Consider the following 27128-nt stretch of genomic DNA (forward strand, 5'->3'; position numbering starts at 1 on the left):
GTACAGAGAGACAGAGTGGTCATCCGGCTGGGTCACTCTCCAAGCTGCTGCAGAGCTTGTAATTGATGCTGAACTCCTTGATGTAATAAACTTTTATGATCAAGAACAGTGTCAAGCGGATTTCTTCTCAACACATCCGCAGCATTATTGTTCGGACACCACAATAACAAGTTTATATTGAATTAAATTTTATTGTTTACTCGATTATTTGTGATTTGTAACACAGTGTAATTTTTACCTTTTGTCAGTTGTATAATGTATTGTATTAGAACAGTTTACTATTTTAGGATGCTAATAACATCTGGCAAGGGGACTGTAATAAATAAATAAATAATAAATCAAAAAATTATATAGCGCCAAATCATAAGAGAAGAATGTCAGGGCACGTTTCATGTAGAGCAGGTCTAGACCGTTCAGTTTTTTTCTTCTTTTAATTTATATAACATGCCATTATTTACTCAGTGTAATTAGGGGAATATTGTAAGACAAAACCATTTGTCATCACCTTTTGCTGCTCTATAAGAACACTCCCTGAACTGGCCCTGAGTGCTCCCACTGGGTATTGACTATTAATGTAATTCAGTGCACAGGGCTCACTTGTTATAAGGCCTTTTTTTTTTTATTTTTTTACAGATGACTATGACTGTGTTTTGTTATTCTTTGTGGCATATAAAGGTGAGAATACAAACACTTGCAGGTATACAGTCTAACCATTCCTACTGTCCTTTCCCCTGTATTTTCAATCTCACAAATAGATTTTTTTGGTGACGTTCACATTCTTTTATAAATAATGGCCCATATCAGACTCCAGAGTGAACTGGGCACAGCCTGAAAGTGACCCACATGTGCAAAAGAATAATACGATGTCACATGCAGCACGCTGTCGTACAGGAGTGAACATGGAGGTGGCTGCTACTTCTGTACAGAGGTGTTTGGATGCTGAGTCGGAGTCTAGAGCAGAACTGTGAACGTCACAGCTGAATAAATTTCGATCTGATTGTCCAGACTGTGGTCGCATTTCAAAAATTTGGACTTTTATCTGATTTGGACCACATGAAAGTGGCCCAAATCCGAACTGGAAAAGATCAGATTCCATGTGACACGGGCTGTTGACAAAAATGACGATGTTCACATATGTGCAAAAAAATCTGATTTGGATCACTTTGGCCTACAGTCTGAACACGGCCTAGATCAGGACTGTCTGACCTCCTGATTAACTATGCTGTACCAGTTGCCCGTGGAGGATTTGCACATATGAAAATGTTACAAATTGTCACTTGAAACTTCTTCATCTTACCTCTCAGCCTGCTCATTTCCCCCCATTTTAACAACTTAATGAGAGGTGGTTCAGTCATTGCGCAGTTTGTAACACTGTAAGATAGGCAAACCTTCAAATGTATGCAAAGCACATGTGCCCATAAACATAAAAATAACATTATATTCACTTTATGGTGCATTACATAAGAAACTAGGCAGTGTCACTTTTTAAAAGCTATATACAAACTGCTTTGCTGACACATGTACACACTCTCACACACATACCTATTTTCGTCTACCTATTCCTTTCTCTGTTCATGGTATATATCTGAGAGCCCTGCTCTCTCCCTCTTTATGTAGTGGAATACAACTTGCTCTGTCTTTTTCCTCCTTCCTCTGTTTTCATCATATTACAGTATGACAGAGAGACCCCCACCCATTTCATTAGAATAGGCAGAGAGAACTGGATCCAAGATAAAGCATCTGCTGCAATGATGTCAGATGACAGTTATGAAGCAGATTATGAGGCTTACAGTCTAAACTCTCTGCCTCCAGTTTGCTCTCTTAACCTCTGACACCCTAACCGCGCAATCCTCTTGTCTTTTTTTCTCACCTTCACATTTGCTTTCATCATTTCCACCATATTATTTAGTTTCATGTTTGTTGTCACTTTTTCTTTTTGAAATTGTGAGGGTGACTCAAAATGTGCCCCTCATTGTTCTGTCCGCACCAAATCACTGCCAGTATTGCTCAAAGACAGACGATCATCAGGTTTTTATTTCTTAATTGTAAACTGGAGATCGGCTGTGCGCCTCTTCAGTTGCTGTTGCGACTTTACAGATGGTGGTTCAGCCCCTGTCTAGATGGTATTTGAAGGTAGACATCTGCTAATAATACTATGCTTATTGAAGCTTTGCCACTTTAATTTACCTGATTCCCATCTCACCTTTCCCTGCTCCCTCTTAGCATCTCTCTACTTTTTTCTCTTTGTTCTCTCTTAGAAGTCAGCATCATTACCACACCATTATATTCTCTTTAATCAGATTAAAGAAAGAAATGTGACATACAAACAAAATAGCAATTTTACAACAAACGAAACTGCACTTTTACATTCTTCTTCCATTAGATTCATGCTGTGCTGTGACGCATGTAATTAATTTAGCTTCTTGACATTTCTACCACTCACTTGGTTGGTAAACGTATTCTGCAAATAAATTGGCAGGCTAACATGTTGTTTGTGGGATTAACCCCCACTATGCCCATAGTTAGATTCCATGTCGCTCCATGCTCTTTTAGCCTTCATCTTCTTAACCTGATCCCCTTGCTTGCTAATAATAGCCCTGGCTTTGACAGAACAGGCAGGGAAACAGAGCAAACGGGGAGAATTGGGGGACTGTTGGCTGGATTCACATTAGATTTTGTGCAGTGTGCAGTTCAGTGGCTCCTAGAACTCATTTTAGCCCATTGATTTATAGTGGTACCTCCACTGGAGTAACCTTTTCATTTTTTGTCTTTATTTTTAGGTTGTTTGTGCAAGGTGATGTTTTATACTCCAAAGTTTGCTCATCCAGCGGCTGCCCTAGATTTTAGAAGCAAAAGCTAAACAAATGTGTGAATGGTTGAGGATGAAATGAGTGCATGCGTGTCCCTGTGTGGAATCAGAAACAATTCTGTTAGACCTTAATCAAGGTATATATGATACTAGTGCGATAGCGTGTTTTTCCCTCATATGGGAGAAATTAAGACGAGATGATGTGGAAAACTACAATTTGGCCTTATCCCTAAAAGCGTGTTGGTTCTGAAGTGACTGACTAAGAGAGCAGACAAATGAATAAATGCAATCCCAGCTTTGGGCTGGTGGCTGCTGTGAACACCCCATCTCTTGCTGTAATCTTTTATCCCTGAAAAAAAAAAATCACAAAGCTGTGCAGACATCTGTTTGTAAAGTGCTTTGTGTATGGCCAGTAGACATGGCAAACTGCCACCTACTGTCGCTGTTACTGAGCAAACTTGATAACAAACACAGTAGGATATAGCCTAGTAATTAAAATATCCCTTTAATTAGCATTTAGTTTCAATACATTTGCTTATATTGTAAAACAGATACGAAAGTAATCCAGTGTCCAGACACAAGACGCACGACAGCTTTCTTTTGCATTGCAAATTAAAAGGCCCTCCGGGTTGCCTGGTTTAGCATTAGCTGGTCCAAGATCAAAAAGGTGGAGATGCAGGCTTTGAGCCAAGCATAGCATGACGTGGCTTAGCCAACATTTTTTAATCGTTTGACAACATTTTGAGTCATTTTCCTAGTCCCAGTCTCTGAGGGAATGTATTTTGATGTTAAACTCATGTCTGGATCGACGGCCATGATTTTGAGATTTTACCAGGATTTGGCTGCCCACTAAAGTGAAAATCCACCCATGCAGCGATGCTATAGTGTAATAACAAGTAAAAAGTGTGGGGATTGGATATCTGTGGCTATGGAATTGGGGTGATCTTTTGTAATGGGGCTGTTGAAAAGACACATGCTGAGTGTGCAATTATCTCTGAGAGTCTTCTCTCATTGTTCACATTCACATCTCATCTAGTTGACTTCCTCTCTGTAGTAGCTACTGTATATTTAGCTCCCCTCTCATTCTCTCTTTCTTTCTTGCATAATCACGCTTTGGCTCTCTGCATAAATAATTGTAGCCTGGCCCGCTAATACTGTCGAGCTCCCTATCTGGAACTGCGCAGAGGCCTGTGGGATTTGTTTTTGCTGATTTGCTTGGTTTTGTTTTTGGGGTTCTTTTGTTGTTTTTATTTGTGTGTTCTTAGCTGGTGTGAAATGGCGTCGTGTCATCTGGAGAGTTGAGGAACTGCTGAATTGGAAAAGTACAGCTGGTGTCAAGGTCTGGAAGAAGGAGAAAACGAGAGAAAATGTGTGTGTGTGTGTGTGTGTGTGTGTGTGTGTGTGTGTGTGTTAAGAGGCACAGACAGAGTAAGGCAAAGAGACAAAAAGAACAAGGGAGCCTGAGACGAGGAGAGAGGCAGAAAGAGGAGGAACAAACAAGAAGAGGGAGCGGGAGAGCATCTAAAAGGTGATGTTTCACATGATAGCACGTTCTGCTGTTTTGCTGTACGGCAGCTTTCAGTATATCTCTACGACTCTCTCTCTCTCTCCTCCAGCCAAACAGCCAAGCAGGCAGGCATGCACGGTTTCTGCAAATAAATAAATAGCCTTTCAGCCACTGATGCCTCTAGAGAAACTGAGATGGGCTGCCTTGACTCTACATAAAAAACAGCAATGAAACAGAAAACTAGCAAAATCTCTAAGTGTGATTCTCAGGCCAGATTCATAGTGTGGTAGAAGATGTAAGGGGAGGTGATATTTGAAGACTCTTTTCACTGGACTCAGACACCATTAAATGGCAAGATAGTACTGAAACACTTTTAAATATCCTGTGCAATTCAGGCTTTTATCTTGCTGCACAAAGGGATCCTGGCCAAAACAGGATTATTAAGCAATTGACTGCTGTAATTATAACAGGATTTACACGTTAACACGTACACATGTTTTTCCTCTTATCTATATTAAGGAAAACTATGTATAACCTCTCTGACTTTTAATGCTCGTGCTGTAGTTAATACGGTGGGATGAGTTTTCTGCCAGTGCACTGATCATCACTTTTAAGAGTACATAATCGTTTTCTTGTTGGCTCCAAACCATGAAAGCTTTAGAGGGCCAAGAAACCCTCTTTTTTTCCCACATAAGTTCAGAAAATGTCATTCTATCGCGAATAATTAAATGAGGAATACTTTTTCTAATTTTATTTTGAAAGACAGAAGTTCCATGTATACTGTGAAGGTTGAGTCAGTTCAGGAGATGCACTTTTGTATCTCAAGCACTGAAAACTATGCCGTACTACAACCCAATTAACAGCTGCGGTATATATGTGTTTTTAGTGGTTTATATTGTCATTTTCTAAGGGAACACAGCAATCATAACTGACTGACTGTCTCTATAGTTAAGTTGGACTGTAAAGGTACGGGTGACATCTAAAATTTCAGTGCCTGGAGAGGTAAATGTTGACTCACTCTTATTGATCAACAGCCCTCTAAATCCAGATATAATATTACTGTCATTTTGTGGTAATGCTGTAGAGAACCTATATATGTGCAGTGAATTCTGTTTGACTGCACACTGACTCGCACTGGTTCAATAGCTTCCTTACAGTTGGAACACTTTGAGCCATGCTTGTTCTCCTGGTGCATTTTAAGTCATCAACTCAATGTAAGTCACTGAGACTGACTAAAATGGAACTCCTTTTTTCTGATGCTGTCACATTAGGATTTAACTGTACTTTATTAAACTGAGTTAGTTACACTCAAAATTTTGAATTATGCGAATTAGATTCTTCGCTTTCCAAGCTCAAAAGTCCAATTAGATTTCCTTCTGTTCTACCTACTGTCTTCTATTCTATTCTCCAGTATTGAGTTTGTTGCAGCTTTTATATTCGACACTAGACCACTTCATCAGCAGCGTGACGTGGCTGTGGTAACAGCCGTTTTACAGCACGGGAGATTTGGCTGATGTGCGTGGCACGCTAAGTTACCATGAAGTAGAGCGAGAGTGGTTTTGTGTGTGTACATATGAGTGTGTGTAGTAGACAGTGTGAGAAGCGTGTAATGGGCTCACCTGTCCCTGGCTGCAGACTGATGGGCAGGAGGGGAGAATGGAAACCAGATGGATGGAAGGAGCGGCAGAGGGAGGGGAGAAATGAATGCACAGAGAAGATTTCAGTGAAGACTTCACTAGACTACCTATGTGCATATGTTTTGATTTTGACTTTTCACATATATGTTTAAATTTTGCCTGATTAAATGAACACCATAACAAAATAAAATGAATAGGTGAGATAAAGAGAGGTGAAAGAAGAAAATAGTAAATGATAAGCTCAAATCCTTCAATGCACACTCTCTGTGGACTAACTCTGGCTTGTTTTTGACAGGGTGAAGAGGAGGATCGTGCCGTCGTTTCGTCCTGTCCAAGGTAAGTTTAGTTGTTTTCAGTGGGATATACTGTACATGTCTTTGCTCCGGTTTGGACACACTGCAACTCAATTGTTTTCTTGCTTTTCAATGTCTTGTCCAGTCGAGTTTAGGCTTTATGTGCTGCTTTTGTTATTTGTGCTGAGTAAGTTTCATGAGTCAGGGGTCCGTGAAACTCATTTCATTTTCCTTATAAATAGACCAAAAAACCCTGCTCTTGTTCTTTGTTGTCCTGCTCAACCATCTAAGCGGTGAATTGGCATCATCTTGTAAGTGTGTTCTAGCATCACATGAAATGTCCCTCACACCATTTTGAAAATGGTTTCAGTGCCGTGATCAAATGAACAATGGGAGCCACATGTGTGAAAAGCCACAGAAACACCGTGAACCTGTTTAGCATATGTGAGAACAAGGCTGTATATGAGGTTTTGGGTCTCTTGAATCAGGGCTAGGATTCATGAGAAGCTGCTTTTAGTTGTTGCATTTGTTTTAAAGAATATTGTAGGAAAATCCGTATGCAGCAGCTGTCTAAAACCTCACGTTGAGAACCTCTGGCCTGCCAGTATGGTGGTGTCTGCTAGCATGTCTTCGGCTGTATCTGGTTGCCGTGGTGATGTACGCTTGTCAGCAGTCGGATGTGCAACGTGTGTTTGTGTGTGTGTGGTGGCGGGCGTTGAAAGGACTCCCTGGAGGCAGATAGGGTTCCTCTGTCCAGAAATGCCAGCGACATACACGTGTTGACGGTCCAATACAGAAACTTTAGAAATGTGGGCATGCAGACATTACACACCGTCACACAGGCGCCCGCAGACACTCAAGCACACACACACTGGTATAGGAAATGCACAGACGGAGTGGACACACACGTAGATAGATATTCAGATTCCAGGCAGGCCGCTGCCATGCATTCATACTGACAGCTCAGGACTATAAGATTACATACAGGGAAGTCCATTCCTGCCGCAATGCTTTGAACACTAATAGTATGTATACACACTTTTATTAGTTAAGCTAAATTTTAATGCCACTCATTTAAAGTGAAAAAGAAAAGTCTGCATCCGATGTTGACAGACTTATTTTTATGCCTGAGCGATATTTGCATGCAGAATTAGCAAATGCAAATTGTTGCTCACTCAGCAGCTGCACCAGAGAAATTGGGGGTTAAGGGCTTTGCTTAAGGGCAACTTGACTATAGTGGATGAGGGAGGGGAGAGCATTACTCATTTGCTTTCCCCAGCCAGATTTCCCCCATGCCAGTCTGGGGATTTGAACCGAGGACACGAGCCCGCAGTAGCTTTAGGCTACGGCTGACAGCCCGGTGTAATGCAGTGTAATTACTCCGGGATTCTGTTTTCGCCAAAACTGTAATTGAGTTCAAGTTCAAGATTTTATTCTTCCCATCGGGACGGTTGGCTTGCAGCGAGGCACACGCCGTGTTGCATAATCACGATAAACAAGGAAGTGAAATTCAGAAACACAAGACACATTAAATGGTTTGAAAGGAGGGAAGACTCAGGAGAGCTGAGGGTCTGTCTGTCTGTTACAGGTAAGGATGTTAATGGGAGTGTAGATAAATGTGAGATTACTCCAGTCAAGATACATAATCCATTAGTCTCACATCTGTTATGATGGCATTGCAGAATAAATGTGAATAGTATATTTTAGTTTGCTTTGAGCAGGGTTGTTTTGATTTTAGAGGTACAGTGACTTAGTGGTTATATTGACCTTTAAGTCTTCTTGCATAGTCCACTTCATCCTTATTTAGTACCTAACCATGTGTTTTAACATTGTCACAAATTTTTATAGCTCTGATTTACAAGTGGATTGGCGTAAGCGTGTGGGAAGAATTTGCAGGTTCACAACTGCAACGAGAAGATAGACAGTACATCTTTCTCCACATTTTATGTTTCATTACTTTGCTGGAAAAGTAACAAAACTGAAACACACTGAGAATGAGCATTCAAAGGTCATTATTGTTATTTGCATTTGTATTAAGCTAATTCAGTCAGAGGCAAGGCTATCCAAAGCAATATATTTTCTTCAGATCATATGGGGTGGTCTAGTGAAAGTATTAACATGATAGAGGGCATGACTTTTGCATGGTTTAAATGTGAAGTTAGATTTTATGCTTTATGGTCTCACAGAGATGTTATCCAAAACAAATGCAACTGCATTGTAAATAAGTGGAGTGTTTCACTAGCTGCCAAGGTGGCGTTTTTTTTTTTTTTTGTTGCAGAGATATTGTAGTGTCCTGTGTGGTGATACTGTTATGGGAAACATATATTCATAGTATTGTGGAGCCCTCTTCATCAGACTCGTGTTATTTATTTGAGCATTACTCTTGGTAGCATTAGCTCCTCTCTGTGAAGAGGACACTATGGGTAAAATCAAAGCTATGTTCGTCCTCACTTTCTGTGTGAAGCTTTCTGAGGTGGAGTGGAGACAACACACTGCCAAAGAAATCTGCATATAAGAGCTGGGTTTCTTAACATTTCTTCCTCTGAATGCATTTGATTTGATATTTTTAACTTGGCCACAATGCTGAGTGGTTTTGCAGCTCTGAACTGAACACAAACAAAACAAAACCTGTCACCTCATTCAGCCTACTCGACTCTTACTGGAGTGTAGAGATCAGTGTGACTAACTGAAATGACTAGTCCACATACACAGATTTAACCCCATACGTATCCATGGTGAGTTCAAAAATGCCTACGTGAAGTGGTGTACATGCGAGATGGTCCGTGACGATGACAACCTTTCTGACTACCGCAGTCAGTCCCGTTGGCATGCAGGCCGGCAAGTGACTTTGTAGACACCACCGTGTCATCTACACATGTACAAGCGCATACATCTCCTGCCTGTGTGTGTGGGGGGTCGTAAGTAATGTGAGACTGTGTGTTTTGATCCCTCGGGGTCGCCTTGTCGCAAGAAACCCCTTTACACACACGCGCACACACGCGCGTGCGCACACACACACACACACACACACACACACACAGGGGTTATTTTAGAACATATCGACATTAATTTGTCTACAATGTACCCTGTACCAGTGCCAGGTTTATTTTACAGTTTGGAGCAAATTGACTTTAACATTGACTTTTCGTTTTTAAAACCATGACACGTTTTGTATCTGGGTGTGCGTGTGTGCCTCCGGTTTCTCTCATCTCTCCTGACAAGTATGTGTGTGTTAACTAACACTGTTCTGAACCTAATAGAGGCCGAATTACCTGAGAGCTCTTCCAAGTTCACTCATTATGTCAGTATGTGTTTTTGTTCCTTTTTGTAATATCTGATAAGCTTTCATTTATCCTGCAGCATCTCCTAATTGTTTAACAGTTGTCGTCGGACGAGGGAGATTTTGCTGTGATCCTTTCAGTTTTTAACACTTTTGAAAGAAAAAGAGATGAAGGAGCCTGCAGAGTAAGCAAATCATTACATAGAGTTAAATTATTCTAAGTGTATCATTATGAAATATTTAGTTTTTTTGAAAGACATAGTATGTAGTGTTCCAGAGGTGGGCTGGACGTGTTTTTCCCTGTGATAGTTCAGACTAAGGCAAGGCATCAGTATGAATGTCACTGGTTAGCATCTCTGAACTAACGTTGTTGACATGGGAGCGATAAGGCAAGGGATAATACAACACCAGTGTTGTCCTGACCGTGCAGACAAGGCATCATTTTAGTCTCACTCTCTCTCTCTCTCGCATGATTCCAGGGCTTTGTTGACAGTCCAGATGTAGCCTATTCACATTGACAAGGCAATATTAACATCAGCACCGGTTGCCATCTCTGTGACCAAGAATTGCTGACAAGGGGAATAAGCCAAGGAATTGTATTAACCCAGACGTCTTCTAACCATGCTGACAAGATGTTATTTTCTAGCCCTGTTGCTGCTGTTAGACAGCTCTGAAGACATTACAGGCTAGCGCTACTGAGAGCAGTATGTCTGCTCTGTAAGATGCCATTTTGACAAGCCAGTATACAGTGGTCTTAAGCACTGTTGAGCAGGGAATGGAACGGCAAGGAATAGAATTAAGGCTGGCTATATTGACTATACATGTTGACAAGGCCCGAGTGAGCGCTGGGCTAGCCTGGTCGGCCTTGTGTTGCTGACAAGACACTGGATGCTTGGTGACAAGCTGCTTGCTATTCCACACCCATGTTAGCATGGCTAGGGTCACATTGACATCTGCAGTCTGGGGAAACTTGAGCCTATCTTTCCAGCAAACATTGTGAGCGTGTGTGTGCCCATTGATAGGGATTAGCAAAGATGTGTGAGCCCGGCTTCTGGGGATGGCCCTGGTTGCTGCTGGAGGTCAATGCATGTGCGCTCTAATGTCCGTGAGTGTTTGTGTGTGTGTGTGTGTGTGTGTGTGTGTATTTGCCAGGCGGTGGGGGGTTAGGCCTGGATTGCAATGACAATGGAGAGGAATTTAAATGAGAGAAAAAAGGGGATCAGGGACGTTTGCAAGGAGGATGGAAGAGGCTTTGGCACCATTGTTAGTCTTCCTCTTTGTCATTCTGCCTCTCTATCTCTCTATTACAAATCCTTTGCTCTCAATCTCACTCTTGGCTACTACATTCCTCACAAAAATCGCTCTGCCTCTTGTGATTTTATCTCAACTTATCCTTATCTCTGTTATCTCCCTGCGTGTCCTTCCACCCTTTTTAATGTATCTCTTATTGAGAGTTTTTTTTCTTAATCTTTTTCCACTCTAAAGAATCATAAGTGCTTCACAACATGCAAAGAGGGGAAGTCAAGTTTTTGCCTCCAGGTGGGTGCAGCGACATCCCAAAGTCTTTTCGTCACATTGGGTTGCCAGGTTTGGTACCATTGTGCCAATATGAAGACAAAAACCAAAGCCTGTTGTCACCCTATAATCACAAAATGCTGTTTTTAGATATCTGTCCACATACAGGTTTAACAAACAGTATGTCATAAGACATTAAGTCTTAACTTTAAAATACATTTTAAAGAGGTATTCTTCCTTTTTGACAAAGTTAAAATATGTATATTTCTGCGGCTTTATTACATCTCTAAAGCTAATTGGCCGAGTCAAAAATACCCCTGTTTCTTTTTGTGTCTACTTCTCACCGCCTCTTTTAATGTCTTTCATTCAATGTCACTTAACTCTCATCAGTTGTCTGTTCTCCATTTCCATCTTCCTGTGACTCGCTGTCTCTCATTGTCTGTCTCTTTGCTGCCCCCACCCCCTTGTGTTATTACCCAGCAGTCTGTGGTCAATTGTAGTCCAGTTACTAATATAACCACTCTCAAAACAGGCTCATTGATTTTAATCTCTCTCTCTGGCTCTCTCTCTCTCTTTCTTTCTGTGTGTCTCACACACACATGCACATACACTCTCTCTCCCCATCTCCGTTTGTCTACCCCCCTCCATCCGCCACCCCTTTGCGGCTCTAATTGCGATCAATTAGGAAACTTCAGAAGGCTGAAATAGGAGCTGTGACAAGGGGCATCCGCTGAGTTGGCGGGGGAGAGAGGGAGAGAACTGGAGGAGGAGAGGGACAACTGTGACATAGAATGGAGAGAGGGTTGGAGGGGCGGGAGAGAGAAGTCTAAGTTGGTGTCGAGAGATGAGCTAATGGTAATAGCGTGATTGATGTGGCCACAGTAGCTGAAGTCACATCGTTTTTCATGCCAGGTATCGATTCCTAACAACCTCTTGTTAGCTTTTGGGCGGAATGGACGGGGCATGGCACTTACATCGCCATTGGTTAGGGGTTGTATTCCCTTCTGAAATGTATGCAGTTACTCTGCTGAAAGGTGCTTTTAACAAAAGCATCATACTCTAAATTCTGAGAATACCAGCTGGAAAGAGACAAGCTTGCAAACTGATTTTAAGAGGCAGTTTTGTTGAAACACATTCACAGAATTGGTTTTGGTTTCATATGTCAGAATATTTCATTAATTCTGCTCAGTGCATCTTTTCTCATTGTCTTCAAGTGCAAGAAAAAAAAAGTAACTAAAATAAATTTAAAAAATGTAGCCTAACAGTGGATTTGAAAGGTGAAAGATAAGAAAAAAGAGATACAGAAACACAAGGCATTAATATGTAGGAGTGAAGTAAAAATAGTGATGGCACTCTGAACAGAATTCAGAAAAAAATATATACTCTAGTTGACGAACTCTAAGTTTTAGATGTAAAATGGTAAAGCAAAAAAGAGCAGCTTTGAAATAAGGAAAACTGTTTTAACACCTTGCCTGCAGCTGGCGCAAGTGTCTTAATTGCAGCGGTTATTGCTTTCCTTGCCTGTAGATGCTGCACACGAGTTGAGTGTCTACAACCTCGAAGCTCATGTGGCTTTGCGACTTAATGATAATTGCTTGGCATTGTGATGCCCAACATGAATGATACAGTGTGTCCCTGTGTAATTTTATTCTCGTTGTGATAGTTGTGTGCCTTTATCCCCCTTCAAAAATGCAGCTGATCAAATACAGACCCGAGTCGCAACTTTCCGCTTTTCTCATTTTCAGTTTATTTACATGTGTGTTACAGACTGTCCCCTAAACAAAAACTCTTATGACAGCTTTGCTTGAATAGTCTTTTACAGAAAAACAAGGAACTTCTTCCAGTTAGATTCAAGGACCCCTCCCCCCAAGGCGAAGATTATAAATAGCGTTATTATCCGGAAATTTTTCTTCACAGAGACTAGAGCGTGCTGGTTGCCTCAAGCTTTCTGAGGCAACTGCTGAAGAATGTTTCGACCACAGTGATTGTACAAGATTCATGTTATTTCACGAGGAGCTTGACTTTCAGATAAAAAGAGCTTGTAAATAATGGTAATTTTGGACAGTTCCTGTCAGAGATATTGGGATGTTTTCACTGCCTTGGGTTTGTTAAGTGTTTCTGTTTTTGATACATGTACCAGAGGCTGAGAGCCTCTGGTCTCGTGTTTAGCTGGCTTTGCCTTGGGGCATACCAACCCTTTTATCTTGTCACCCTAATGCATGTATATAAGTATGTGTGTGTGTGTGTGTGTGTGTGTGTGCACAACACAGAAAAGAGAGAGAGCAGGAGAAAGAGATAGCAAGATAGGGAGATGGGAGGATCAATACAAAGCCGTCAGGAGGTCTGCTACTCCCAGAACGACAGAGAGAGAGAGAGAGAGAGAGAGAGAGAGAGAGAGAGGGAACAGGACACCCAGCAGAGAGTGGAAAGGGAGAAAGTAATAAAGAGAGAGACAAAAAGAGAAAAGAGTGTGGAGGAGGAAGAGAAAAAGGAAGCGACACAGGAAAAGAGGGGGGAGAGACAGATGGACAGTAGGAAAGTAACAGGAAAGAGAGATAGATGGGGATGGAGATGGGAAGGGAGAGTGGATGTGGCCGGTGATAAATGAACAGATACAAGGGAATGGAAGAACGGGGAGGAAAAGAATAATGCAGATGAAAAACTGCAGACAATGAAAGAGGAGGTGAGGAAAAGGGCAAGTACCGAGCTTCGGGGAGAAGACTGGAAACGGTAGTACTGCCAGTTGTAACAGGTGAAAATGCACTCACACAAAGATGTACATCTGAAATGTAGTTACCCACTGTTAATCCCTTAACATTAATTTAAACCTAACGCCAACCAGTTATTTTGCCTTCATAAAATGAACCAAATAATATAAAGCAAATGTCCACAGTTGGGAAACAACCTGTTATCACTGAGTCATGGTGAAGTGATCAGGCCAATGAACCTCTACTTGCTGAGCTCTGAGCCCAAACCCCTTAAATATGAATGTTAAATTTAAGAGAGAAATCATCCCAGAACTGGAAGATCACACATTTGATCCATAAATTGGACAATGTGTACATCAAAATGTCAGATATCCTGTTAAAGTGTTAAAGCAGCTAATGGTTGTGCACTGTGCCGGCTAAATGCCTTCAGAGGTAAATGTCAACCTGCACTTTGTTGTATTTCCTGTCTCTACTGTATCTCATACAGCAATAATAGATCTGCTGTTCAGCTGATGTTGTTTGTTTTTTTTGCCCAGTGTGCCTCATAGTGCCAAGTCCATGCACTTTTACAGCTGGGTGAGTCCGGTGGGATTTAAACCTCGTACTATGGCAGTGTCAGTGCCGCCCGCGCAAGAGCTCCTCCTTAGAGAAACAACAGAAAACGAAGAGTATTTATAACACCGGTTTAGATGCATAATTCAGCAAACATAAACATCAAATGCGGAGGGAAGCGAAACTGTATCCCACAAGATCTAAAAGCTTTGTCTTGACACCGATAATGAATATTTAAACCCTGATGACCTTACCCTGCGTATGTCTGTAAATGATTTACTGTTCTGCCTCCCACATGTCTATTTTTATACCTTTTTTCTTTTTTTTCACCTCTTTTTATCTTCTTCTCTTTCTTCTTCTGACACATTTTTTCCCAACTGCTGGCTTCCCAGTACTTTAAAATCCTTAACCAAGACAGATAGCAATGAGTCGCGAGCCTGATGGCAGCAGAAAAAAACTGCAGAAATTAACACTAAAAGAATAAAAATGGAGAAGAAAATCATCTGATCATCTGTGACTTATCTGTGAATATCATCAACTGTAATTATCTCTCTGCAGTGTATTTCAGCCCCCGATGATTAAGCTTCTTAATGGGCTCTGGGAATAGTATTATTTAATGTAGGGGAATAAGATGAGGAATAATACCCCATTATTATTAAATGTATTCGAGATGAAGAATTTCAATTGTGGGTTTCGTTATACTTGGGCCAATAATGACCCAGGTTCCTTAATGAAAGAAATGACTCTGAGGCATAACACAGTTTTTCACAATGAAGCAAAAGGATGTAATGACACGTCTCTTACCCTGTAATGCTTTATCTGGTTTATAGCGTGACAGGAAAAGGAGGATTTCATGCTTTGATACAGAATTTCACTAAATGATTTCCTGATGCTAATCAGTGGGTCATAGTTAATAACAGTGCAGGAGACTAAATCCAAAGATAAACAGAGAAAACACCATTTTATTCTTAATATTATATATTTACATTGCAGTGCAGTTAGTAGATTGTACTGCATCGGTAGTCTTTGTTTAAACACATTCTTTAAATGATGCTGATTGTCATGCATATATTGGCAATTATAATATGTGTAAATACCCCAATCACGTGGATTATAAGAAGAATATATTTAGAATATAGGTGGCACATGACATGAGGGGCATTTGTGTTAGCGAAATTACTTTTAGGGATTATATATTTAGCCTACTGGGCTGGGTATCAAACTCACATTTTTCCTTTTTAGTTTGGTTCTGACTGTTTAAAAACTATCAAGTACCCAGAGCTGGCATCAGATATCTGCTCACATTTGTAATCTAGTTGTCTAATTCTTTGATCAGATACTTCCTAATTTAAATCAAAAGTTTGGCCAGTTTTCCTCGAGGCTCAGTTCTTGTGCAACTGCTTGTGTTTAAACAACATTTGGGAACTTTGGATTCTTTTGTTAAATAAAGAAAATCTTTGTAGAAAAAACAATGCTATCAATTTAAGGATCATTTTGGATCTGGTACTGGAACTTAGGTATAATATTGGCAGTATTATCAGAAAATGTTAAAACAATACTCATCATTAACAAAAGATTAACACAAGAATGAAAACAGGCAGCTAATGTGCTTTATTCTGAATTTGGAAATACACCACAAAAACCCCAATAAAAAACAACAAAAAAGCCATGTATCCTTATACTGCAACAAGCCTAAGTGACATCTAACAGTATCACTTTTACAGGCCAGGTTATCTAATATTAGACACATTCAGTGATGAAGACCAACAGCCTCATTTCTAACAGAATATGGCTTTGCAACCTGCATCTCTCTGCCTGTCTCAAGGTTAGGGCTCACAGGGGAGGAGAGGGATCAGGTTACACTAATGCATCATGGCTGCTGGAGGACACACATGCGCACGCCTCGTCACACACTGTCTCACCCTATCTCTCTTTCTCTTTCTCACTCAGACACACACATGCACACACCCCTGAGAGAGCTGATACCCTTGTACAGGTCTAAAGCACCACCGTGGCCTTGTGTTATTGTACCCTTGCAACCTGCGAGCAGTCTGCTGTCTGTCTGGGCAAATCACTTGTCTCCAAAAATACTGCAACCATGTACAATCGCTAAAGGCCCTGCTGAGGTTAAACAGTCGCAGAGCAGTACGTTTCAGATTAAGCTCTGTGTAATGAGATATGCAGCATTAAGTTGTGACAAAATTGATTGGTAAGTTCATTTTGGGAATTTGATATTACATAATGTGATAATAGGATAATGTGATTAAGGGATATTTCAAGCATTATATACAGATATTTTAATCCTTTAGCTCAACAACAACAAATCAAGTGCATTTTTATGATACATAACTCAGAAAACGACAAACATATGTATTGACTATTGACTCGGAACAAAAGGTCTTCCACTGTGTCAGAAATCCCTCTGTACACCTATAATTAATAATTAGTGTCAGCACTGTGATTATAACTGGAAGGATCAGTCATAATCATAGTGCTGATACTAATTATTTTATCATCGATGAATCTTACAATGATTTCACTGGTTCGTCTACAATAGTGAAAAACACCCATCCCAATTTCACACACTGCAAAAGATATTCAATTTAGAGTGATATAAAACACAGAAAAGCAGCAAATGCTCATATCTGAGAAACCGGACCGAGAGCATATTAGGGATTTTGCTTGATGTATGGTCTGATTTATTTCCAAGTAATTATTTCAGCAACAGTAGTGATTGTTTAACCACTGCAGTATGAAGGGTTACCTAAAAAAGGTATGAATGTTTACTGTAATTGCTGAAACTACTCTGCAGGTCAGCACGTCACAGTTAACACTTCATTCTAACAATAACTTTGCATGATCTTATTGAACTTTGTCAGGCTAACTGGGTACATATAAGATAACATTTTGAAGTAATGGATGATCATCACTCACAAGTCAGTCACCAGTTAATTGCTGCGTTCCTCCTGCTAATAATGTATTCACCCTTCTCCATCCTCCAGCCAGTGTTTGTCACAATGTGCAGGGATTGCAGTTGCTCATCTGGTCTTCCAAATTGCCATGAGTAGGCGCCCGCATTTGTTCTTATACCCATGCTGTTTCTCAATCTGCGTTCTTTTCTGTACTTGTGTTCTTGTGGACTTGTGAAACGTCATCAGTCGCAGCCAAAGTACTGTTCTAATTCAAAAGTCTGCATCTAGCCAAGTACAGTGAAATACCCGGATGTGTTCTTGCTCTGCCCGTTTTACCGAGCCTGCATCGGTGGTGACTTGTGTGGACTTCAGATAGCCAGATATCCCTGAATGCATTTCGTCGCCAAAAAGCAGAAATGTCAGAGGAGAAAACTCACAACTGTAACTTATAATACTGCTGTTCTTGTGTCACATATAGTAGTTTTGAATATAGTTGTTTAAACTCCAAATATGTGGTTGATTTCTCAAGACAGAACTGATTTAAGAAATAGCTACAACGTTTTCGGAGATGTGAGGTCCGGCCTGCAAACGGGTCCTGCCGTCATCAAGTCCGCTGCTGTTCTGAACTTGCCGAGCTTTAAAGTACAGAAGTCCGAACTTGGCGAACTCGGTATTGAGAAACAGCCCAGTCTCTGAAAAGTAGAAGCCTTAATCTCCATCTGTGCATCTGTCATGCATCCATTTAGCTATATGTCAATTTGTGCTGAAATTATTAGCACAATTGTTGATTCAGTATCTTTACAATTTGGACTGTTGGTCAGACTAAACATGCAATACGATGACACCCCCTTGGGCTCTGGGGAATTGCTGTGGGTGTTATTCACAGTTTTTTTATTCCATTGCTAAATGATTAGTTGATAAATCTGAATAATAATTGACAGGTTAATGATTTCCATTATCCATAGTTGTGTTTTGAATCCTCACTTTTTCCTGTCCAGCGTGGTGTTAGAGCTGGAGCCTGAGCAGGACGTGAAAGGGAAAGAAGCAATGTTTGCAGTCTGTATCGTGGGGCTAACACACAAGACACACTTCCACACTCACATTCAGCAGATAAAAACAGACATTCACACTGAGAGAGATAAAAGCTTCCCTGTACAGATCAGATGCACATCCATGGAGCCCTGTGAGAAGCTCCAGATTAAAATTTCCATTGGACGACCGACCGTTGACCTCTAATATTAAGGAAACACCGGAGTGCAATGGGTTGTTTTCTCTCTGAATGACATTCTCCGCCTTACACTCATGCACAAGACACACACACACACACACACACTCCTCAGTGTAGTGAGAGGGCCTTATTGTGTGAGCCAGAGGAAATGCAGACACAGCAGAGGACAGGCCATCCATTGATCCGAGTATAGACTCCTCTCCTTCTCAGCCTCCCTTCTCCTTTCTCTCTTGCTGCTATCCCACACTGTCTCTGCCTTTTTTTTCTATCTCAACCCCTGTCTTTCTCTGCTCTATTGTGTTATGTGCACTCCACTCTCCTACATTTAGTTTATTTCTCCCTGCAATCTACCACCCCCTCTTTCTCTGTATTATTGCTTTTTATCTATTGACCATTTCTTGTTTCTTCTCTGTCTCTCTCTCTCTCTCTCTCTCTGCCTGCTTGTATCTGGTAACCACGCTTTCTCCCACTCCTCTGTCTGCTTTTCTGGTAGCACTTTGGTCTTTATTATCTCCATCTACCAAAAATCCTCCTGCCTTCCTCTTTCTCTTGGCTATTCCCTCTGCTTCACTTCAGCTCCCTTTCCTTCTCTCAAATGACTAATATTCTCCCCTTTCCCATTCTCTCTCTCTCCCACCATGCATGGTACGTTGGGAGCAGATGTAGTTCAAAACAGAAAAAAAAACTAAAGGAAATGTAAGATGAGGGCAAGAAGTAAATAAGAGTAAAATAAGAGTGAAGGAAAGAAGAGTTTAGGAAGAATGAAGAAACAAGGAAAATGGACTGATTATCGCAGCGGGAATTGAAAGAAATCGAGTAGGAGTGGGGAATAAATAGTGAGGAGGGAAAGAAAAGATAAAAATAATGAAGGGATGACAAGCGGACCATAGGATAGGACCATGGCAGAACATGTAGGAGAGTTAGAGGGAAGTGAAGGAAAGCAGGACAGAGAGCAATGACAGGTAGTTTGTATGTTAAAAGGTGCCGGAGCTGTGCCAGTAAAAACAGGCGCAGAGCTGAACAGGAGGAAGTGATTTAGTGATCACACACACACACACACACACACACACACACACACAATACCTTCAGCGATGGCCGAAGCAACCCTCTGGTGACTAGTGATCCTTAGAGCTCTCCTCCTTTGCACATCCCTCCTCATCTGACTCACTCCTTCTCTTCCTCTCCTCCCTTCCCTCCCTCACTGTTTCAGCAAGTCCCTCTCCACCTCCCTCCTTCACCTTCCCCCCATCCCTTCTTCTTTCATTGCTCACTTTCTTCTTTCTCCCTCCCTCCCCCTTCCTCTGCTCCCTTCTCCCTTCCTTCTTGACAGGCGTTTATGTGAGCCATGTGGACATCTCTAATGACATGTGGACCTGTTTGTTTGTTTTGAAGGTGCTGACATGTTCATTTGTGTGTGTGTGTGTGTGTGTGTGTGTGTGTGTGTCTGAAATGCTGACATGTGTGCGCGTGTGTGTGTATGTGATGGAGGTGCTGACAGGTCTGATCGCGGTGTGGTTCCACTGAAGTCATGCCGACGGCCTCTTAGCTTTGAAGAGGCCAGTGAAGAGAGGCTGAGGATGGCAGGAGATGGGGAGGAAGGAGGAAAAGTTCAGGAGTGCAGGACCAAAAGGAGAAGAGAAAAAGAAGATAGGAGGGAAGAAGAAAGGGGGGAGAAAAGTGTGAGGAGAGTAGCTAAGGGGAAGGACTAGTGTATTACAGATTGTAGTTATTACAGTGATGGACAGAAAGGATGGGATGCAGATGACAGAGGGGAGAAGGTTAACAATGATCAGACAAAGCTTCTGTCTCATTATTGTTAAGTAGATCTTCTTAAAGGATTCAGAAAAACACATTATTTTACTGTATGCCTCATAGAATAAAATTCTAAAGCAAAGACCTTTTTGATATACATAGTTGGACAGATTATACAGGGCTTTGATAACACGCATGATGTGGGAGAAAAGCAAGTCCTCGAAAGTATGTACTATCTTCAAGGTGGTTATTGTATACCAGGCGTATTGATTTCCTGGGAGTAGCTGATATTTGTAAGACTGTCTCAGTTGTCTAATTTATTATGGATTTCTCCCACATGTTTGTCAATCTACAACATCTGCCTTTTTACAAGACTATATTCAAACTAGGGCAACGCACACTCGCGACGTTATGTTAATACTACCAATCAAAGTATGGCATGGAAGTAATAAAATGGCATAAAAATACAGTAAAAGCTACAGAAATAATGTGCTTTAAACTGTGTACCCTAACATGTCTATATCCACATCTATGTATTGCCCTTCTCCACAGGTAGAGCTGTTTCTCTGAAGCCGCCTAGGCACAGTTAGGAATTCAGTTTGCTTTGTGTGACTTGAAGAAAGAGACAGCTCTCCAAAAGACAATACCGTTTGGATCAGCTTTTTCTTTTTCCACCCTCTGTACAATTGTATATTTCCAAAGACCCAACACGCCTTCAGTGGTCTGATGGAGTATGATTGAAGCACCATGTCTTTGAAGTGATATAGTCAAGTTTGAAAGATGAAAGGAATCAAGAGGCAGAGGCAGATTTTCTACTATAATGACTCTTAGTCTACAAAATGTAGCACAGAGCGTGCAAACAAACTCAAATGCACACACAACAACGCTGATCACCAAGCCAGCCTTAACGGTGAACAACTCTATCTGAACGGGAGAAAGATAAAAGCCGGTGTATGTTTGCTCTTATTAATCAGTCACTGTGGGAACTCACCTGCCTTCTGGGGACAAAAAGCTGGCAGATTAATGCTTAGATTAAGTAAACAAATTAGAGTGAAAAAATTTGCTGCATGCTTACGTAACATTAAAGTGACCATTTTCTGGGATATTACAAAGTTTTTGTCCATGTGTGTTTTTTCCCCAAATTCAGCCAGCCATTTGTTTTCAAATTTCCTTGGAGGTTGGAGGCAAAATGTTTTGTGTTCCAAACAAACAAACCTAATGTCTTCTGTGTTTCAACTTATTTAGTCAATATTTCAAAACAAAACTCCTGGCAAATGTGCACCAATCACATTTTATACTTGGACACAAATGTCCATTGTGGTGACCAGATTTCTGAAATTTAAACCGGGGACATTTTTGGTTTGGTCAGTATGTCATTAAAATATAATGTTATATATGTGAAATAATAAAGGGGGATAGTTGCAATCTGTCAAATATAACCCTAATGAATATAATCAACTCATTTCAGGAAAGAAATAACCTTTCAGTCAATAAGCAGAGGCTGCAATCACTGTCTGGCAAGCAGAATACTGCATTTCATGGATTGTTTTTGGCCATTTAAAACATATTTTAAGAGGTAAAAAGTCCTGGATTTGTTGGTACATAGCAAATTTGCAAAAGAGATCATGTCTTCATTTTATATATAACTCAGTAGAAAGTCATGTTAAATAAGGGCTTCATTCCACTCTGGCGGATGGCAATCAGACGGTCACTTTTCAGCACGACACCTGTATGCCCTGCTGTCCAGTCTTTCTGGCCACATAAAATCTGATTTCAGGTCTATTAACACCTTATACAGTCTGAATGAATAACACACAATTAAAAACAGGGACATTTCCGGGGACAGCTCCAGACGGGGACAGGCCACCAAAACCGGGGACTGTCCCCAGAAAACGCGGACGTCTGGTCACCCCTATTCTTAATGCCACCCGCTGAAATAAAAAAATAAAGCATGTAGCCTAAATCCCGACTTTTGAACTAGGCCAACTGTTTTTCTGCACATGTATTTATGAGAGCAGTATTCATTATTTTTACAAAGCGTTAAGTGGCTTAATGCCACTGTCTCCCAACGAGTCCAAGCATCAGTGGCAGTAGCAGCCGGAGTTTCTTTCTATAAGTTTCACGTTGCAGTGCTGCTTTAGATGCTTCAATAGCCTAAATGAGATGCAGAAATGTTCACTTTTGAAAGCTTTTTGCTGGTTGCACAAAGTTTACAACGGACAACAATGTTCTTCTTAGACTCTTAGACTGTGGCACAATAATGGCAGTAGCTGCTTACAGCTGTGGAAAGAATGCCTCTTTCCCTCATTCTCCATTCTTCATTTAGCTTTTTGGCTAACAGCTGACATGAATATAATAAAACTTCAATTAATAGCGGAGTCCCAAATAGCCGCCTGCCCCGTTTACTGGCCTGGTGTTGGAATACATTTTGACAAATAAACACAGGCCTCGATTAATGGTTGGTTTTTATAGAAGTTGGATGCACAAAACCTCTTAAACTCCACCAGGTCGCCCGCTTTAGCTGCTTCTAAGCTGCTTTGATCGTTAATACAATATTAATGTTTAAACATACGATCTATATGTCAGTAGGGACATGCTACCATTGCTCTCTGTCTTCTAACTTCTGCCACACTTTACAACATAAAAGCGCATAAGCCTACTGTCGGAGCTAGATCAAATGAATGACGTGTATTTGATATTAACTGATCATTTTAATACAAGTAATACTGATACTGTTTGAAATAGATAAACAGTTTCATAGTAGCCTATTTCAGTTTTGTGAGAAATGAATTAAAGGACTGTCCCATATGGACGCCTGTCCCAAGTATAGGCAGGGCCAATTCAGTGATCTTAGCAAATAAAAGCCTGGGCTATTAATCAAAGTTTTATGGTAACTAATGATCGGTTCTGCTGACCTGCTGCGCAGTCGAGCATTCACATCAAGGATGGTGCGTTCAGTATCGAGTAACGCAGCGTTACTTGAATTAGTAACTGTAATAATACTACTGTTTTGGAAAAATAATCTCTTACACTACTAGTTACTGGGAAAAGTTATATTATTACAGCAACACTGCAAACCCCAAACATGGAAGGGTGCAGGTTCAATCACGATGGTAGGAGGTTCAGTGGTCAATGACTGTGTCATCGTCCATTGGCTCAAACCCTAATCAGAACCTGGAAATTCGAAGTCCCGCTTGGTCCTGTTGCACATAAGGGGCTGCGGGGTCCCAGAAGTTGGTGTAGGAAGTGTTTTGACAGCGTGGCTAGTTAAGAGTGATTGATGCCCGCAGCCCTCTCAGCTGTTAAGGAGAGATGAGGGAAAACAAGTGATGCAAATCAGATTGGAAGCTGCCTGCTGGCATCTGACTTCAGGAATGGTGATTAAAAACACATTATGACAAAGACAACATCTGGTGGTGCATTGAAAGCGCCAGCCGAACAGTAGTGTGGTGCTGCATTACCTTGGCAGAACATGCACAGAAGATGAAAGGTGTGCTGCAAAACGTCAACCTCACAGTGAAACAGTGAAAAATGAAAAACAAAAAAAGTTTAAAATTAAAGTCCCATTTATACTGCTTGTTGATGCTTTGAGCAAACTGAAGACAATCACCAAATTATTAGTATAATCATGATCATCATTTCGATATATTTCATTATATTTTCTGAAAACTGAAAACTTCAAATTCAGTGTAGTATTTGTTTTGTTTTTTTCTGACTAACCCATTGATTTAAAAATAAAAGTTCATGACATGAGTCAGCAATATCTCACAAAATTAATCAGTAAACTATTTTGGAACTTGGCAAATGATCTCTGCAGTGATCTGAATGAAATATATAATAGTCTTTGATTTGGTTTGCTTTGTTCCTGAGGTAAAGACTGTGTCACCTATCAGTTACATAAAAAGGTAATTAAAAGCCAAATAAACAATGACAAATGGGGACAATTTTCCTTGATGGCACACCACAAAAGACAACATCTGTTCTGGCACTGATACTGGTAGGGATGTTCAGTGCAGCACCTTCCTGATAAAGCGTGCGTGGATGGTTGTCAGGATGACTATTACTCTGGATCAGATGACTTTTTGTCAAAGTCAGTAAACTTAGAGGATGGTGTGACTGATCATTACATACACGAGGACAATAAAGTCAATAACATTTACATTTTTATTCTATTTATAATTGAATTATTAGAAATGTCTTTTTGTTACTAGAAGGTATCTGTTGCAGATGACAGTTGTGAATTCTCACCCTGAAACATTCCTCATTCCATCCTATTCTTTTATTATATATATAAAAAATAGGATGGACTGGTGACCTGTCCAGAGTGTACCCCGCTTTGCGCCCGATGTCAGCTGGGATTGGCTCCAGCCCCCCCAGCGACCCTGTTTGCAGGGTAAGCGGTTGAAAATGGATGGATGGATGAGGATGGAATGGAATACTATATTATATTTATTCTTATATTATACAGTAGCTTCTTTATATTATATTTTTTGTGAGTCAGAGTGTTCTTTAGAGATTAATAATCTATATCTGGTGGGTTTGACATTTCATACTTGTGACATATGTTAAAAACACTGCTAGTTTTAATAGGCTTTACAACCTTTTAACAACTGAGGACTGCAAAACAGAAAAGTACCAAAGTCAGTGGTGTACAGGACTGTTACACTGCACTAATGCTGCCAGTGTAATTTGGTTGTTATGCACCGTCAGCTTGACACTTAAGTTAGACAAACTGCATAATTAACAGAAGCCTTTACACATTTAGACAGTTCGACATGAACATGTATGTCTGTATGGTAGGTGTGAATGTAGTTTTCATCCTGTGTGAAACCTATGGTGGTAATGAGGCCAATGTTAAACCAAGAACATCAAACGTTGTCTGAAGCTTCGATCTCTAACTACCGCCAGAGACAGAATCAGAGAGACTAAAGGAGATACATTTACAAAGATATACACAACATAAGGAGACGAATGTGAATTCAGGAATTCAGGAATCCTAATGTGTAGCACCCTATATCAACAACCAAGCGCCCTGCTGAGGTGCTCATGAACTAGACACTGAAGATATATTGACTATATTTATCAAAACCAGCTGTGGTGTTATATATATAAAAATAGTGTGGAGAGCAGTAGTTATTTGTTGTACAAAAAAGTAGTTTGAAGGAATGAAAAACTGTCACTCAACACGAGAAACATCATGCCTCTCCACTATTAAATTGGCATTTCATTCATGTATCTAAAATTCTGAGAACTACACTGACACATTTGTCAGTGCAGCTCAAACAAGAGGAGGTAGTAAGAAGTGACATTTCTTTCCTTTAAAGCTTGAAATATTGTGACTTGTCAGTGGTCGACTGTCACTCCCCGCTGAGTTTAAATTAAAACGGGGTTATTTGAAACCTTTAATCCTTCCTCCAAATGCAATACAAAGCCAGTGAGATGAATTCTTCAAAGACAAAAATATTAAATTGACCACAGTTTTGACTTTGCGCTTGAGTTGTAAAATCTGCAATATGGTTTTGGTAATCAAATGTGTTAGGTAGACTGATGCAAGATTCAGAAACACTTCCAACATTCTTCTGTTGATCTTTAGTGTGAAACGGGTCTGTCGTGTCTATATTTGAATTAAGCGTTGGCTGAAATGCCACTTCATCCATTAAGCCATCTGTCTGCCTGAAAGAAAGAAGGGAATCATTTTTGCTCCATAAAAATGACACCGCCAAGATCGTATCGACAGATCCCAGCTTGAGATTTCCAGTAATCTTGGTCATATCACTAGCAGAGATCAAATGCAGATGTGGTCTGTCAGAAAAATAACGGAAAATAGATGAGTTAATGTTTGGGAAGTATAACAAATGTCTGAAAAAAGTGAAGAAACTAAATGCGGCTCTGCCATGGGGTACAAAGCACACAGATTAAGTATTGCGCAACTGTCGTTTCACATTTCTGTGATATTTTCGACTTTAACAGCTTTGGCTCCATCGGAGAATTAATGCCTAGAGAAGTTTTCACCCTGCCGTTGTAAAACTGTTGAGCTGAGGCCAACAAAATGGAACGTAACACTAGGATGCCCACATTGGGTGTTAAGCAACATATCTGAGGATTAATTTATTAGTCCATCCACAGAAAATATCAATGGCATCAATTAATTGTTTATTTGCATCAGCAAAACACATTTTGAAGGGAGTGTAATGCCACCCGTTTTTCTATTAACAGGAGGAATTTGTTAATTAACGTAAATTACCAAAATGTTGATACTGAACGTGTCAGTGAAATGTTCCACTATCCAAATTATTAGCCGAATAATTACAGTTTTGGTTAAGTGATTATCAAAACTTCACCTAAACCACGATCTTTCCCTCCCCTTCACTGAAGTGCTTTTGTTGCTTAAACCTAACCACAGACGGGACTAAGGATGCGACCCCCGGCCTCCGGTGTCAAAGTCCAGACCCCCTCCCTACAGGGGTAAATGTTCATTCACTCAAAAAAATATATATATATACTTTGCCTGTGAAGATTATCCAGGCAGCGATTACGTTTGGGTTTTGGGACATTTTATTGACCAGAGAATTAATTTATTATTGTTTTCGATTAATTATCATGTAGTTGTGTCTTTTATGAGAGAGCTGCAGCTGTTAAAAACTGGGCTCAGAAAGTAATGTAAAGCATGTAATGGGTTGTTTCAATCAGCTTTGAGATAAAGGGCAGAGGAATATGCAAATTTAAATAAGTTGGGGAAAAGAAGACGAAAAAAAAAGGCAATTGCCCAGAGTAGATTGTTTGTCTCGCCGAGTGGAGACGTTTAATTTGTTATGGTCGTATTCAAGTGTAAGCACACACAATCACACACGGTCACAGCCATAAAAACATAATGATATGCATACACACACACACGCACACACACACACCTCTGAGACCTGGCCTGGGTCTCCATT

The 27128-nt window shown here is 40.5% G+C and overlaps 1 protein-coding gene across 4 annotated transcripts in view; it reads left to right on the forward strand.

Annotated features, from left to right (window-relative positions):
• The window catches only part of cntfr (ciliary neurotrophic factor receptor), a 254053-nt gene that overhangs the window by 53393 nt on the left and 173532 nt on the right, over positions 1 to 27128 (forward strand). For 3 of the 4 annotated variants that reach the window (XM_038733847.1, XM_038733844.1, XM_038733845.1), the window contains exon 2: positions 6249 to 6289. The gene's annotated coding sequence lies outside the window, so the exon portion shown is untranslated. Of the gene's footprint in view, positions 1 to 4318; positions 4338 to 6248; positions 6290 to 27128 lie in introns of those variants that run through there. The other variant, XM_038733846.1, reaches the window with a different exon arrangement.

This window comes from Micropterus salmoides, unplaced genomic scaffold (genome assembly GCF_014851395.1).
Source record: "Micropterus salmoides isolate LMB-PRFRI ecotype aquatic unplaced genomic scaffold, ASM1485139v1 Ms_hic_scaffold_20, whole genome shotgun sequence".
Classification (NCBI taxonomy): domain Eukaryota; kingdom Metazoa; phylum Chordata; class Actinopteri; order Centrarchiformes; family Centrarchidae; genus Micropterus; species Micropterus salmoides.